At 35.6% G+C, this 16,651-nt stretch overlaps 1 protein-coding gene across 1 annotated transcript in view; it reads left to right on the top strand.

The window, feature by feature from the left end:
- LOC144958540 (uncharacterized) overlaps positions 1 to 5,019 on the top strand; it is a 19,957-nt gene extending 14,938 nt beyond the window's left edge. Inside the window, exon 4 of the mRNA XM_078890586.1 lies at positions 1 to 5,019. This exon is cut by the window's left edge and continues 286 nt beyond it. The gene's annotated coding sequence lies outside the window, so the exon portion shown is untranslated.
- Positions 5,020 to 16,651: the final 11,632 nt, after the last annotated feature.

The raw sequence follows: 16,651 nt of genomic DNA, 5'->3' as shown, positions 1-16,651 counted from the left end.
AAATAATTTTCTTTTGTTCTGAAAAAGATTGTCAACAGGCTGTTATTTTAGGATTCATCACAAAAATACCAATTACTATGCAAGTTGGAAAAACTGGAGAAGATACTTTTTTTGGGGGGGGGGGGGGGGGTTCGATAAATAATAAAAAATAAACCAAAAATAACTGACTAAAAGAATGATTGAGCATTCTAATTTTAGGTAAATCAAAAAGAAAAACACATTTTCTCATCATTTTGGCATGGAGTCAGTTTACAACACATTGTTTACACCGATGGATGTAACAATTTTGAAGATTTTCACAAAGATATTGCTAATGTTAAGATTAACAACATTCAAAGAGATCAGTCCCACCCTCTGTACAACGGGATCAAAATAAGCCACAGGAGTAACAGACTAATACACAAGAAAACCAAATGACAAATATATTTTAATTCATTTTTACCATCAACAATACAAATCTTTAGGATTATTTTTATTACATGAACTTTGAAATATACTATAATCGCTTGAAAATCTATTTTTTTATGCATGTTTACATGGTGCTATATCTACATTATTTATTATTTATTTATACATTCATATACCATGCTTTATTTTTACATTTTATAAACTTGTGTTGGCTATGTGTGCAATCCTTCCCAATATATTTTCAAAATCATTTTTACGTTACAAATCCATTATTACAACTCTATTTTATTTTTATGTCCGATTTTTATAGCATTGCTTTTAACTGTTGTATATTTTATGAATATTTTATTATTTTTGATGTTTATTTTGTTTTTAATTTACTTCGTATTTTTATCAATTAGTTCATAACAGTGTATAAATCTGTGCCAATATAACGATGAATGATGTGTAACATTATGATAATTTCCATTCAGGATAGATAAAGTATATCTTATCTTATCTTATCTTATTCCGCAAACTGTTTACATGGCCAAAATCCGGATTCAATATACAGCACACTGTTTACATCGCTAAAATACCGGATTCAATATACAGCACACTGTTTACATCGCTAAAATACCGGATTCAATATACAGCACATTGTTTACATCGCTAAAATACCGGATTCAATTTACAACACATTGATTCCACCGACATAATACCCAATAGAGCCTTTCGGTCACATATAATTTCAAGAAATTTGACTTCACGACATCAAATTTGCCGTTTTTTAAATTTATTTAATTTAAATTTTACGTCAAAATCAATTGCTTTTTGTCACTTAAACTTTACTCCATATTCTTACCTGTAATGAAAACAATGTTATCTTATAAGTAGTTTTGTGAAAAAAAGTTACTTTTTTTATCGTGTATACAATTCCTATTTTGAACTGTTTTCTTAATGAAATCAATTATTATTTTGAACTGTTTTCATAAAGAAATCAATTTTGATTTTTAACTGTTTTCTTAATGAAATCAATTTTGATTTTGAACTTTTCTTGTGATGAGGTTGAAGGTTTATTCCTTATTATTTATATTTTCTTTATACAGATCATACATTTTTTTACAGGTGCTTCCGTTATACCTTTATATTATTTTACGTGCAAATATGTAGCTCAATAAATTATATATGTATTAGCTTACTAATAATAAAACCTTCTTGTCGGAATTATATTTTCTGAAATTAGCTTTTTCTTTTTAAAAAGACATGTGAATTTCAATCATTTTATGAATCTTGAAATTGTATTCATCATTCACAGCCCGATTTCATGAATTCAATTAAGCTTAATAAATTGTTATGTTTATTTGCATTATTAAGCTGAAATTAGCATTTACCACGTTTAATTTACAATTCATGTGAAATTGCACTGGTTATTATTACACCCCAAATCGCTTGATTGTGTAGCTTTTATTTTTTTACTACAAACCGTGTGAATGTTTCATTAATTAATATATATTCAATATATGCATAATTTCAAAATAGCTAATTTTTACCTTTTTGAAAACTCGCTTGAATTTTAATTCATTATTAATCCCAAAATGGCTTTTATTACAGCTTTCTTTAAAGTCATTTGAGTTTGCAGTCACTACTACTGGCTTGAAACCTCCCAAAATGGCTTATATTAAATCTTTTTATACAGTCATGTGAGTTTGCAGTCACTACTACTGGCTTGAAACCTCCCAAAATGGCTTATATTAAATCTTTTTATACAGTCATGTGAGTTTGCAGTCACTACTACTGACTTGAAACCTCCCAAAATGGCTTATATTAAATCTTTTTATAAAGTCATGTGAGTTTGCAGTCACTATTACTGTTTTGAACCCATGACCTCAAGAATTCGGGAGAGGGACTCAGGAAAGGTACTCCGTTTTAGGAATAATGGATTGCGTCGACTTTATTGTGTCTTTCTCATTGCCAGGCGTATCAGTAAGGTCGTGGGTTCGAGCCTCCAATACAAGAAATTTGTATTCTCCATTATCCTCTAGCATTTTTCTACTCACTATTATAGTCACTACTAAACTAATCTAGCGTATTTTAATGTGTGATTTTAAGAGTTTCAAATAATTTTTCATTGTTGTTTTGAAATAATATGTCCGGCTATGTGGTCTAGTTGTAATAAATCTGCTTTTGGATTGGAAGGTCTGGGTTCGAGCCTACATCGGCGCATAGTTGAATCCTTGGAGAAGCCTCTTTACTCACATTCTCTCACCGCAGTCGGGTGTAAAATGAGTACCTGCCCGTTAACAGCGTTGTCTCTGTCCGAAAAATTGTAGTATCGCCTAACAGGCGTCATGTCCCGTCCTAAATGTTAAATGTTGCTGTTGGCCAGAGACCCCTTATAAAGCGATTTGAGCACATTTAGTGCTATATAAAAGATCAATAAAAACAATATATTCAAGTTCCTTTTTATTTAAAAGGTTGGGCTGTATTTTTAAACTCTAATTGTGTGTATTGTTTTGGCTGGACACAAACCCAAGCGTATTAGATCTACATTGTTGTTTTCAACTTAGTTCTTTATCAACAAATTATAACAATTATACACTACACACTAGTCCTATTAAGTGCCGTGTGCCGTTCTGATATAATTTTATTTTCACTTATGGATGTAGTTAGTGTCAAAATTCTATACTATTACGAAAATGCGTTTGTCACCAATTATGTCCCTTGGATGTATCCGACACTGTTTAAACTATTATAAGAACAAATTGGGCGCAAAATATATTTCTTAGGAGTTATCAAATTTAAAAATTCAGGAGCAGGCATCGGTGTAAGATAAAGAACTGAACAAGTAGGTATGAAAGGTGTATTTTTCTTTCTTGCTTTATCTGACACCTTTCATACACAGTTGTTCAGCTCTTTATATTTCTAAGGCCTTTGTTGGCTTCAACGAGTGGACGAATGACCCCAATCACACAACTCATGAGAACAGTGTGTCGTCCCGTGTGTTTCGGACCTGTCAGATATCATTGTTTTACCCATCAAGGGACTGAATTAGGGTTCAAATACATTCACCCAGTTGTCTGAAATTATTGAGATGATTGAAATGTGTGAAAACTGTAGAGTAAACTTATGTAATTTATACATTGTGGCTGTGAGCTTAAGTTTCGTTTAATGTGTGATTCTTCAAACAGTTATTCTCCCATGAGGTGGGCATGGAGGGGGGCCACTTACTGTGCCTTCTATACCCATATTATATTTTATCTGTTTTCCAACTTGCCTTGTGTCTTTGTCTTGGAATGCGATTACTTGGTTTTGTCCTTTCCCTTGGCTGGGATGGAAACATTCAAATCTATAATTATAGTTTTTGGAATGATGTTTTTAACCTTGTAAGTTATCTCCCCGTTATGTCTTGTCTTATTTGTTGTTTTGAATGTATATTATAAGAATTTGAGTAAGGGAGATAATATAATATTCCTAAATCTTGTGAACGGTTCTCTTAAGAATGTCAATCGCAGTCTATATGCTTTGCGAGTAGATTTAGGCTACACATTGTTTTGTGTGTTTGTACGTTATGTTGTAAGTATTATAGCTGAACGCACAGCATTTATACATGTACAATGATGTTAAAATCGATGCATTTTCACAAGTTACTAAATGGGAAAAAAATTAATGTGCATTTGACTTATATCTCGAGCACCTTTACTATGCATACGATTATATCTAGTGCTTTAAGTGTCTTCTCCAAATATTATGTGTTCCCATCGCCTCAAAGCGGTATATCATGTTAAAAGTCTCTTAGAAGTCTAAAATTGAATATGGAACAAACGTGTGATTCGTGATGTCAAAAAGCTGGTTCCAATCACATTGGGAGTGAAGAACCACTTTTCGGGGGATTGAATACATACTCTGTGTAATTATTGATATTCTGGTTTCGGACTGACGGCGTCTATTTTTCTAGTCTAAATATAATAATACCGTTTTGAGACGGTGGGTGCCATATTTGTGACCAATCGTCTCCAAACGGTGTTATGTTGGGATGGAACAGACGCTAAAAAGTCGAATTAAAGCTAATTTGGTCAGCACTCTAAAATATGATAGTCATTCTCTTCTGCGGCTATGTAGTCTAGTGTTATGACACTCGCTTTCGGATCAGAAGGTCCTGGGTTCGAGCCTCACGCTCGGCGCATAGTTGAGTCCTTGGAAAAGGCTCTTTACTCACATTCTCTCACCGTACTCAGGTGTAAATTGAGTACCTGGCCGTTAACAGCGTTGTCTTTGTCCGAAAAATTGTAATATTGCCTAACAGGCGTTATGTCCCGTCCTACATGTTAAATGTTGTTGTTGACCAAGGACCCATTGTAAAGCGCTTTGAGCACGTTTAGTGGATATTGCGCTAAATAAAAGCTCAATTTTTTAAAGTATTTTAATAGACCGTACAAACTCAACACAATTATGAGATATCAGGCAATAAATTCAAGATTCAACATCTTAATCATCCCGTCGTCATACCGTTCAGAGGTGAGAAGTCACGTTTCCTGTGCAATTTTTTAACGCTCTATCTAGTCTTCCTATCGGTTGCATACTTTTAAAATGCCTTTAGATAATAAAACGTATTATATACTCCGTACAAAATTGGGATTGTTCGTTATTTGTTTGTGTGTGTGTGTGTGTGTGTGTGTGTGTGTGTGTTGTAGGTGGGGTATTTTCATTTCCCATGGTGGGCACGCGGTCGCTTCATGTGTCTTCTGTCCCCTTATACGTTTTCTGTTTACTGAGATGCTTTCTGTCATCGTCACGGAACTGGGTTACTTGGTTTTGTCACAGCGGCCCTTGCCGAAGTCCTTTGCTGGGAGGGAAACAGTCAAATGTATAATTTTTAGTTTTGGGAGGTGATGTAAATCATCTGCCTGGTTTATGTCGGGGAAGATGCCAGGGTCTGGTTTGTTAGGATTTTCTGGACGTGCTCTTTCCATCTTTCTAATTTGCTGTTTTCTTCTGTAATCAATGAGCCATCCTCAGTCTTCAGGGGTACATCTTGGTTAGTACCTCTGTCTCCTCGAAGTGTCTTGGTCTTGAATATCATGTAGACTGTTTTCTTGTCTTTTTGACCTGCTGCTGCTTGTGCTTTCTCTGCAATTTGGTCTACATATTTCGTTAATGTCGGGGAAGATGCCAGGGTCTGGTTTGTTACGATTTTCTGGGAGTGCTTTTTCCATCTTTCTAATTTGCTGTTTTCTTCTGTAATAAATGAGCCGACCCAGGGGCGTGGTTATATTGGTTGATTTGGTGCCTGGCACCGTTTCCATCTTGTAGAAATGGATTACAGCATTAAAAAATAAATAAAACGAAGAAATGGTATATACCGCCGCTTACTTATTTGAGTAAGTCTTTTCTATATATTTTTTTCTTTCTTTTGTATTTACAAATATTATAGCATGTTTTAAGTCATTTTCTTCTGATTCTGGCACCACCTTATACTGTAAGCACGCGACGCCACTGAGCCGACCTCTCAATGGCTCTGAAGGAGTATTTCCAAGACCATACATTCAATGTACTTGATTCGAGTGGCAATGTGGTCTAGTGGTATGACACTCGCTTTCGGATCGGAATGTCCTGAGTTCGAGCCGTGCTCGGCGCATAGTTGAATCCTTGGCTCTTTACTCACATTCTCTCACCGTACTCAGGTGTAAAATCGGTATCTGGTCATCAACAGAGTTGTCTCTGTGGAGAAAAAAAATGTAATATCGCCTAACAGGCGTCATGTCTCGTCCTACATCTTCCCTGATGCTGTGGATTAGGGACCCTTTGTAAAGGGCTTTGGGCACGTTTAGTTAATATTGCGCTATATAAAAGCTCAAGATCATCTGTAAGTCCCACCCAGAAACCAGCAATAAGATCCCACTAAGAAGAACACACTCAATTCATACAAGATATGTTCAAAAAATGTATAACTATCAGTACTTAACAGAGAGATGATGTACAAGGATACAAATATCATCACCCAAACCAGCACTATCAATGACAATCCTCTTCGTTCCTTGTGGAACATATGGCCTCTACGAGCGTCCGCCATCAGCTTCTGTCCTTGGCTCCACTCCTTGTGGAACATATGGCATCTACGAGCGTCCGCCATCAGCTTTTGTCCTTGGCTTTACTCGTTTCGGAACACAGGGCCTCTACGAGCGTCCGCCATCTGCTTCTGTCCTTGGCTCCACTCCGTTTGGAACATATGGCCTCTACGAGCGTCCGCCATCAGCTTTTGTCCTTGGCTTCACTCGTTTCGGAACACAGGGCCTCTACGAGCGTCCGCTATCTTCTTCAGTCCTTGGCTCCACTCCTTGTGGAACACAGGGCCCCTACGAGCGTCCGCCATCTGCTTCTGTCCATGGTCACCTTCGTGGTAGCCTCCCATGTGAAGCCTGGCATTTTCGTTTCTTCTGACTGTGAGCATCTCCATGTCTGTTTTGGACGCCCAACCTTTCGTGTCCCTTGGGTAGTCCACTCATTGATATGGCCCCCGTGTCTTCCAAGTGTATGACCGACCCATCTCAATTTCCAGCCCCTGATTTAAAATAAAAACTTCGCGGCGGAGACGGGGGCTCGAGCCCGCGACCTTAATGGTACGACAACTCCGCCTGGCCGGGGGAGATCGTGACTCTACCGTATGAGCTATCCACGACCCCCTAAAAAGTCGTTTCAAACCGTAGTTTTATCAGAGCCTTCTCTCCCCGACTTCTTGAGGTCACGGGTTCAACACACGCAAACGCCGCGAAGTTAGTTGGCCAGCATTTCAGTTTTTATTCTCGGTTGTCTTCTGGCAATTTTCCTACTCACTTCATTTCTTGTTATTATCAACATAAGTACTTGCTCCGCTCACTTTTCTGAATTATAAATCCTCCTCATTTGGGTCTATATGGGTTTTGGTTTGACCTTCTTCATATTTCTATGTTGGAGAGGTGGTCTTGCCCCATCAAATTTTCAAAATCTTGCAGAGGCATTTGTTATTGAAGGAAATCAGTTCTATAGAGTTGACTATTTTCCTTGAACTGAATGTAATATTACGCTGATAGAAACAGTTACCCCATTCTAAGACAGATACAGAAAGCAACTCAGAAAATATATGTGGAGGGAAAAGTAGTCACATCAAGTGACCCCCTGCCCACCACGGGAGGTCAAAAGACCCCACCTGTCATGGTCTCAAGTGAGTAAAGAGCTACTCGACTATGCATAAAGATATATGTAGAATGAGGCCCCAGAATTTACTAGTTACTATAAATGAAAAACAATTAACGATTTGTTTACAATGAAATAAAAATAATGATGAAATTTAATTAAAAGAGATAAACAGTGATCGTGGCAGTTACAAATAGAGATATGAATATTTTACGTAACTTATGATAATATGTCAGGTTCGTAAGTTTACGTTTCCAGGCAGTTGATGGGCTTGGATGATCTATTCCTCTGATAATAGGATTGGACTCGTAAAATTCCACTTCCAGGCAATTGGTAAGAGGTTATAGTGTAGTACAGCGGGCTTGAGTTTGATCCTTGAAGATTATACAATCAAAGTTAAAAGCTCCGGCGTCTTAATGGTGTAGATATAATATCTACAAAGTCCCAAAAGATAAAAATCTTACAATATATATATAGGAATAGAGTGACTGGCCGTCCGGCATAGATTGTGGAGAGAAAGTGAGTGTAGAGTGTTAGACCTATCAGCTTTTATAATAAGTGGCTACGTGACAGAATGTAGAACGAATAGTATTCACTAATTAGAAATTAATTCGAGGGAAGGCTATAAAAGGAAAGACGATCTAATATTAGAAGGTAAAGTTTATCTAAGCCTACCGATATATAACTGGAGTGAGATGAATTCAGTTTTTAATAAAATAAAATTTAATAAGATAATTGTGAACAATCTTTACTGTGACACCCCCCACCCACGTTTAAAATATACTCTTTAACCATTATGGGAAAGATAGATTTTACAAACGGAAGTAAATTTACTATCATGATACTCTAGCATTAATCCATTGTTATGATTTGTGCTACAATTAAATTAATTATTAACTAGACATGGAAATGTTTATATTAACGTAGGTATATGAATGGGTGACAATAACAATGAAAGATTGTGATTACAAATCATTATGATGAACAACATGATGGCAATGTGATTACAAATCATTGTGATAAACAATAGTGATGGCAATGAAGCATGATTTAAGTCGATGATATGAAGGTAATTTACTAAATGAAATGAATGAAAATGTAAATGAAATATTGACATTTCAATTATTAATCATAAATGAGTGAAAATTCATAACAATAATAGATAAAGAGAAGATTTCCCAAATCATGAATGGGTATGGTATATATATCCAAACAATACTCAATGTTACATTAAGTTGGTGTCATCCCTTACCAACGGTATGATTAATCTCATTTGAACTTCGATTTATAAACATAGTGCGACACTGTGTCTCTATCAAAATACTTTTTTAGCATATTTGCAGGGAATGTCTTTTGTGTTGTTAATTTTAATCTCGTAATTAACATTAGATTTTACTGCTGTTATTTTGAATGTCCTTTCCATGTAGCTAAAAGTTTACTCGAGTCATGGGGTAAGAGTATTAGTACTTTGTCACCAATCTCAAATTTCTTGATTTGCTTTTTCGATCGGAGTATTCCTTGTATTTCTCTGCTTTTTAGTGACGGATTCCTGTGCTAGCTTACATGTATCCTCTATTCTGCTTTCAGGTTTCTTACATATTCGTAAGCAAACATAATTTCGTTATTGTCCTCCTCATTCCCTTTACAAATGTCGGCTACTATATTGATCGGGCCGCGAGGTGATCGTCCATACATCAACTCAAATGGGGAGTAGCCTGTAGATTCTTGGGGTATTTCTCTATATGCAAATAGGATTGCTGGTAAGTATCTGTCCCAATCATCTGGTTTTCTGCTGACACTTTTCTTAACATATTCTTTAAGTGCCATTAAATCTTTACACAAAGACCATTTGCTTGGGGGGAGGGATTGTGAATGAGTGTTGGATTCCCATGAGTTTCATGGTTTCATGCATCATATGTGATGTAAATTGGGGTCCATTGTCCGACAGTATCTCATTTGGGTATGCCTATTCTAGTAAAAATTGTCATCAATGCTTCAGCTATGTGATTCGATAGTTGATTCAATGCTATCGCTTCTGGCCACCTGGTTGCGTAATCGACTAGTGTTAGTATGTGTGTATGGTTTCTATCTATTTTGTTAAAGGGCCTATAATGTCAATTGCAACTTTTTGAAAAACTTTTTCAATAACGGGGGTTGTCTCTAATGGCAATCTCGGTATTCTGCCTTTTGCGACTCTTCTTTGGCATGTGTCACAAGATTTCACATATTCTCGGACGTCTTTAGTAATTCCAGGCCATGTGAAATTCTGGGATATTCTCTTCAATGTGGAAGAGCTCCCAAATGTCCAGAAGTTATTGAATCGTGCGCTATTCCAAGGATTTTGTTTCTGTAAATACTCGGCGTGACCAGTTTTTTTACTATTTTGTTTCTTTTCCTATGTAACCTAAACAGAATATCTTTTTCAATGATGTATTCAACTTTTGATTTCGCCCCTTTGTTTGCGATATTGAAATATGAAGTTAAAGTCGGGTCCTTTTCTGTTCTTCAATGAACGTGTTCCTGTCAAATTGTTGTGGTTCAAGAGAAATATCATTGGCTTCTCTGTTGTCTTAGTCATCTTTTCTTGTTTCTGCTAGACAAGCTGTTTCTTGGTTAAATGACCATTCTTTACATCTGTTGGTTGTCTTTAAACCTTTTATATTGCCAACAATAACATCAGCGACGGGGTTGGGAAGTATACAGCATTCCACTATTCCTGTATAGTATGGGGTTTCTATGTACACTTAGCTGTTTCAAAGGTTTCGACTGTGCCACTGAATGTGATGCATTGTACCGTTTTTCCAGTTTTGTCTTCGTCATTGATCAAAGATGCTTTTATTCCTACTGTACTGCATCCTGTGTCTCTCAATATTTTGCAATCAGTTCCATTAGCTTTGCCTTCAAAAAAAAAATAGCGATCCTGATTTGTGAGTTTGTGTTAAAAGTGACATACCTTTCACGCAATACACATTTATATTTTCTCTCTGACATTACTCGTTGTCTGATTGTTTACACTGTTTGGGTGATGCATTTGCAGTTTCTTTTGATATCCCACGATTTTGTAACATTTGTCTGCTGTGGTGGCCTTTCATTCCAAACCCAATATTGACATTTAATTATAGTTTGTTGGTTTCTTATACTCAGTATTATTGTCAGTGCATTTCTTGTTTTGTTTTGATAAGGGTCGGCTATGGTCTCTATTGAATGTTTGTTCATGGTTTTGTTACTATGGTCATCCTGTTTCACTTGCGTGTTCCGATGATTGATCCGCTCGTTCTATTTGAGTACTGAACTTTAGGTGTACCTGACTCTGAGCACAGCAGCGTAGTATGGTTCCTTCAAAAGTTCTGCTAAGGGTGTCAATGGATGCGCTGTTAAAGTTTTCTGCGTAGATTTTAATTTGTCCAAGTTTTCTGGCTTTCTCTTTTAAAGAATGCGACTAAAACTGGGTTGCAAGCTTGATAGATTCGATTCTTCAGCGTGAGATAGTAAAGGCCTGCAAAGTCGTCTTGTTTTTACGTTTGCCAACTCAAGCCACCGATTTAGAAATTGAGTAATTCGGTTCACGAATGTATTAAAGTCTTCTCCACTTTCCGGTTTTGCAGTGTGAAACCTTTCCGGTAACCATCTTCTGTTAATCTAAATCTTTTAGTAAGCGTCTTTAATTTACCATAATCAAACTGCATCTTCAGTTGTTAAGGTATAGAAAACTTTAGCGGTTCTCCAGATAAGCAGTTAATCAAGGCTGTGGCCCATTTGCTTTCTGGCCAACGATAACCTTTAGCCTGAACTTCGAATCGGTGTAAGAAGATTCTAAACAGTCTGAGCGTTCATCGTATGTTGGCATGCGTGGAAGTTTCACGAAAAATTCATCACTATTATTATGTTTTCTTTCATGACCGGTTTTGTTTTTTCAATTTCCAGCATCATTTGGGGCCTTTGTTTCTTCTTCTGCTAAAGCTATTTGTCTTTTAGTTTCCCTTTCTTGACTCTTTCTCTCGTTCTTCTCTACGTATTTTTTTTTCTTCTTCATTTTTTTTCTTTTTTCTTCTCTACGAATCTTTCTTCATTTCTTCTACGAATCTTTTTCTGTTCTTTTCTTCGTTAATCTTATTTCTTCTCTACGAATTCTTTTTTTCATTTCTTCTCTACGAATTCTTTCTTCATGTTCTTTTTCTTCTTTTACTTTCACTTCGCACCATGAAAATATTCTTTCCTGGGTATTTCTAAGTCCTTTGCGACTTAAGTATCTTTTATATGCTTCCATGTTGCAATAAATTAGTTACGATATTTTATATATATTAATTGACAGGATACTGTTACTGACCGTTTTATTTATTTACACTTACTGGGAAAGAACTGTTCTATTTTTAGAAATCTTCTCTCTCTTATTTCAACTTATTAAAGTATGTTGAATTTGATGCCTTTTATCGTTATATCTTATAAAGCAATGTGTCAATACAATGCGGAGTATTATGACTTTGTCAATAACAAGTGTCAATCGCGTGTACTCTAAACTAAATTTTTACGAAAAATTATCACCAATGTGTGTGACTCGTCGTTAGTTTGTGTACAATTAAATTTGCAATACGCTAATATACTAGAGTGTGATAACAATAATAGGAAAGCCAAAATAATCCCAAATTAATCTATCACTAAATATAACACGACGGCCCAGTAGACTCCTTTTATTATTATTTAGTTTTTAAGACCCCCACTTTTCAGAACCAATAATATAATAAGTGGGTTTTTGTAACAGTAATATGCCAAAAATGCATTTAAAACAAATCACTATGCAAAACAAATCACGATGTCTATAGTTACTATGTGATGCCCAACTCATGTAAAAGAGAATAATGAAGGATATATTTACCAACTCAGTTCGTGCTGGGACCTCTCTCTTGTTCAATGGTTGTTCAACAATTGTAATTAGGCATTGAAGAGTGTTTAACAGTGATGTCTGAAATACAAAACAATAAAATATCGTAAGATTTACAATAGTTACAAAATGTGTTCACAACACTGAATGATTGGATGACAGGTGAATGAATCGTTATGGAATGTAAACATATTGAAAACAATTCATGAATGAGGCAAACAACAAAATGAAATGAGTGATATAATAACAAAGTGGACAAGGAATGAATGAATGAATGAAAAACTGAGTGAATAGATGAATGAATGAATGGATAATGTATGAATGAAAGAATGAAGGAGGAAATAAATGTATGAATGATTGGATAAATGATGAATAATCGAATGAATGATGAATGAATGAATGAATGAATAATTTATAAATGAATAAATGAATGAAGGAATGAATAAATAAAATGCTATTCAATTTGAATGAAAGAATGAATGGATAAATTGCTATTCCATTTAAATGAAGAAATGAAAAAGAAAAAAAATTAATCCTGTAAATAGGGAGTTCAATTAAAATATGATCAAGTGGGGCAATTAAGAGTTTTACAATTTAAACTTTAAAGTTAGATGAAATAGATATAAGTAACTAAATAAATTCAATTCTTTATATGTGTCCCCTCCAAAATGTCATGTCTCAAGTGAGTAAAGAGCTACTCGACTATGCATAAAGATATATGTAGAATGAGGCCCCAGAATTTACTAGTTACTATAAATGAAAAACAATTAACGATTTGTTTACAATGAAATAAAAATAATGATGAAATTTAATTAAAAGAGATAAACAGTGATCGTGGCAGTTACAAATAGAGATATGAATATTTTACGTAACTTATGATAATATCTCAGGTTCGTAAGTTTACGTTTCCAGGCAGTTGATGGGCTGGATGATCTATTCCTCTGATAACAGGATTGGACTCGTAAAATTCCACTTCCAGGCAATTGGTAAGAGGTTATAGTGTAGTACAGCGGCTTGGGTTTGATCATTGAAGATTATACAATCAAAGTTAAAAGCTCCGGCGTCTTAATGGTGTAGATATAATATCTACAAAGTCCCAAAAGATAAAAATCTTACAATATATATATAGGAATAGAGTGACTGGCCGTCCGGCATAGATTGTGGAGAGAAAGTGAGTGTCAAATGTTAGACCTATCAGCTTTTATAATAAGTGGCTACGTGACAGAATGTAGAACGAAAAGTATTCACTAATTAGAAATTAATTCGAGGAAGGCTATAAAAGGAAAGACGATCTAATATTAGAAGGTAAAGTTTATCTAAGCCTACCGAAATATAACTGGAGTAAGATGAATTCAGTTCTTAATAAAATAAAATTTAATAAGATAATTGTGAACAATCTTTACTGTGACACCCCCCACCCACGTTTAAAATATACTCTTTAACCATTATGGGAAAGTTAGATTTTACAAACGGAAGTAAATTTACTATCATGATACTCTAGCATTAATCCATTGTTATGATTTGTGCTACAATTAAATTATTTATTAACTAGACATGGAAATGTTTATATAACGTAGTATATGAATGGGTGACAATAACAATGAAAGATTGTGATTACAAATCATTGTGATGAACAACATGATGGCAATGTGATTACAAATCATTGTGATAAACAATAGTGATGGCAATGAAGCATGATTTAAGTCGATGATATGAAGGTAATTTACTGAATGAAATGAATGAAAATGTAAATGGAATATTGACATTTCAATTATTAATCATAAATGAGTGAAAATTCATAACAATGATAGATAAAGAGAAGATTTCCCAAATCATGAATGGTATGGTATATATATCCAAACAATACTCAATGTTACATTAAGTTGGGTCATCATGTTTACAAATAAAATTATCGAATTTGTGCGTTCTGATTTGGCATAATTTGCGAGGTAACTAACAGTATGCATGGGAGGTTAAGTTATACCCTTCTCACGTCATTACACTAATCGAGAAAGTAGGTCGGCGTGAATATTTTCACAACCTGGTATGTGAGAGATACTGAAAGTGTAATTTTGCAAAAATAGACTCCACCTTAGTACTCTACTATTATTCATTTTGTTATTTCTTATGTACGTGAGTGGTTTATGGTCCGTTTCGACCACAAACTCTTTAGCAGTAGATATCTGCTGAATGTCTTTAAAGCAAAGACGATGGCCAGTCCTTCACGCTCTATTACAGAGTATCGTGATTCTCTGTCCAATAATTTTCTGCTTGCGTATAAGCAAGGCATTAGAGTTCCCTCATGTTCCTGTAATAGTACACCTGCGATGCCCTTATCAGACGCGTCAGTTCTTACAACGAAATTCTTTTGATATGTCGGGTAATTTAAGAATTGGTTCTGAACAGAGTAATGCCTTTAATTGGTTAAAGCTATTCTGACACACTTCTGTCCAAACAATTTTGTTCGGTGACCCATTCTTTGTCAGATTTGTTAGCGGTGTCGCGATGTGCGCAAGTTGTAAATGTATTTCCTGTAAAAATTTAGGAGCCCAAGTACTTTGCGTACTTCTTTTTTTGTCTTAGGTGGTTGCAATTGTGCGATTTTTGTTTGTTTTTCTGTCTCGGGTGTCTGTGTCCCATGACCAACGGTATGATTGATCCTGCATTTGAAGCTTCGATATTAGTAAACATAGGTTGCGACACTGTGTCTCTATCAAAATACTTTTTTAGCATATTTGCATGGAATGTCTTTGTTGTGTTGTTAATTTTAATCTCGTAATTAACATTAGATTTTACTGCTGTTATTTTGAATGGTCCTTTCCATGTAGCTAAAAGCTTACTCGAGTCATCGGGTAAGAGTATTAGTACTTTGTCACCAATCTCAAATTTTCTTGACTTGCTTTTTCTATCGGAGTATTCCTTGTATTTCTCTGCTTTTTTAGTGACGGATTCCTGTGCTAGCTTACATGTATCCTCTATTCTGTCTTTCAGGTTTCTTACATATTCGTAAGCAAACATAATTTCGTTATTGCCCTCCTCATTCCCTTTACAAATGTCGGCTACTATATTGATCGGGCCGCGAGTGATCGTCCATACATCAACTCAAATGGGGAGTAGCCTGTAGATTCTTGGGTATTTCTCTATATGCAAATAGGATTGCTGGTAAGTATCTGTCCCAATCATCTGGTTTTTCTGCTGACACTTTTCTTAACATATTCTTTAGAGTGCCATTAAATCTTTCACAAAGACCATTTGCTTGGGGGTGGTAGGGAGTTGTGAATGAGTGTTGGATTCCCATGAGTTTCATGGTTTCATGCATCATATGTGATGTAAATTGGGGTCCATTGTCCGACAGTATCTCATTTGGTATGCCTATTCTAGTAAAAATTGTCATCAATGCTTCAGCTATGTGATCCGATGTAGTTGATTTCAATGCTATCGCTTCTGGCCACCTGGTTGCGTAATCGACTGGTGTTAGTATGTGTGTATGGTTTCTATCTGATTTTGTTAAAGGGCCTATAATGTCAATTGCAACTTTTTGAAAAACTTTTTCAATAACTGGGGTTGTCTCTAATGGCAATCTCGGTATTCTGCCTTTTGCGACTCTTCTTTGGCATGTGTCACACGATTTCACATATTCTCGGACGTCTTTAGTAATTCCAGGCCATGTGAAATTCTCGGATATTCTCTTCAATGTGGAAGAGCTCCCAAGATGTCCAGAAGTTATTGAATCGTGCGCTATTCCAAGGATTTTGTTTCTGTAAATACTCGGCGTGACCAGTTGTTTAGCTATTTTGTTTCTTTTCCTATGCAACCTGAACAGAATATCTTTTTCAATGATGTATTCAACTTTTGATTTCGTCCCTTTGTTTGCGATATTGAAATATGAAGTTAAAGTCGGTCCTTTTTCTGTTCTTCAATGAACGTGTTCCTGTCAAATTGTTGTGGTTCTAGAGAAATAGTCATTGGCTTCTCTGTTGTCTTAGTCATCTTCTTGTTTTCTGCTAGACAAGCTGTTTCTTGGGTTAATGACCATTCTTTTACATCTGTTGGGTTGTCTTTAAGACCTTTTATATTGCCAACAATAACATCAGCGACGGGGTTGGAAGTATACAGCATTCCACTATTCCTGTATAGTATGGGTTTCTATGTACACATTAGCTGTTTCAAAGGTTTCGACTGTGCCACTGAATGTGATGCATTGTACCGTTT

This window comes from Berghia stephanieae, chromosome 13, assembly GCF_034508935.2.
Source record: "Berghia stephanieae isolate SIO BIC M18660-M18661 chromosome 13, UCSD_Bste_1.3, whole genome shotgun sequence".
Classification (NCBI taxonomy): Eukaryota; Metazoa; Mollusca; class Gastropoda; order Nudibranchia; family Aeolidiidae; genus Berghia; species Berghia stephanieae.
This window is presented reverse-complemented; position numbering and strand designations above follow the sequence as displayed.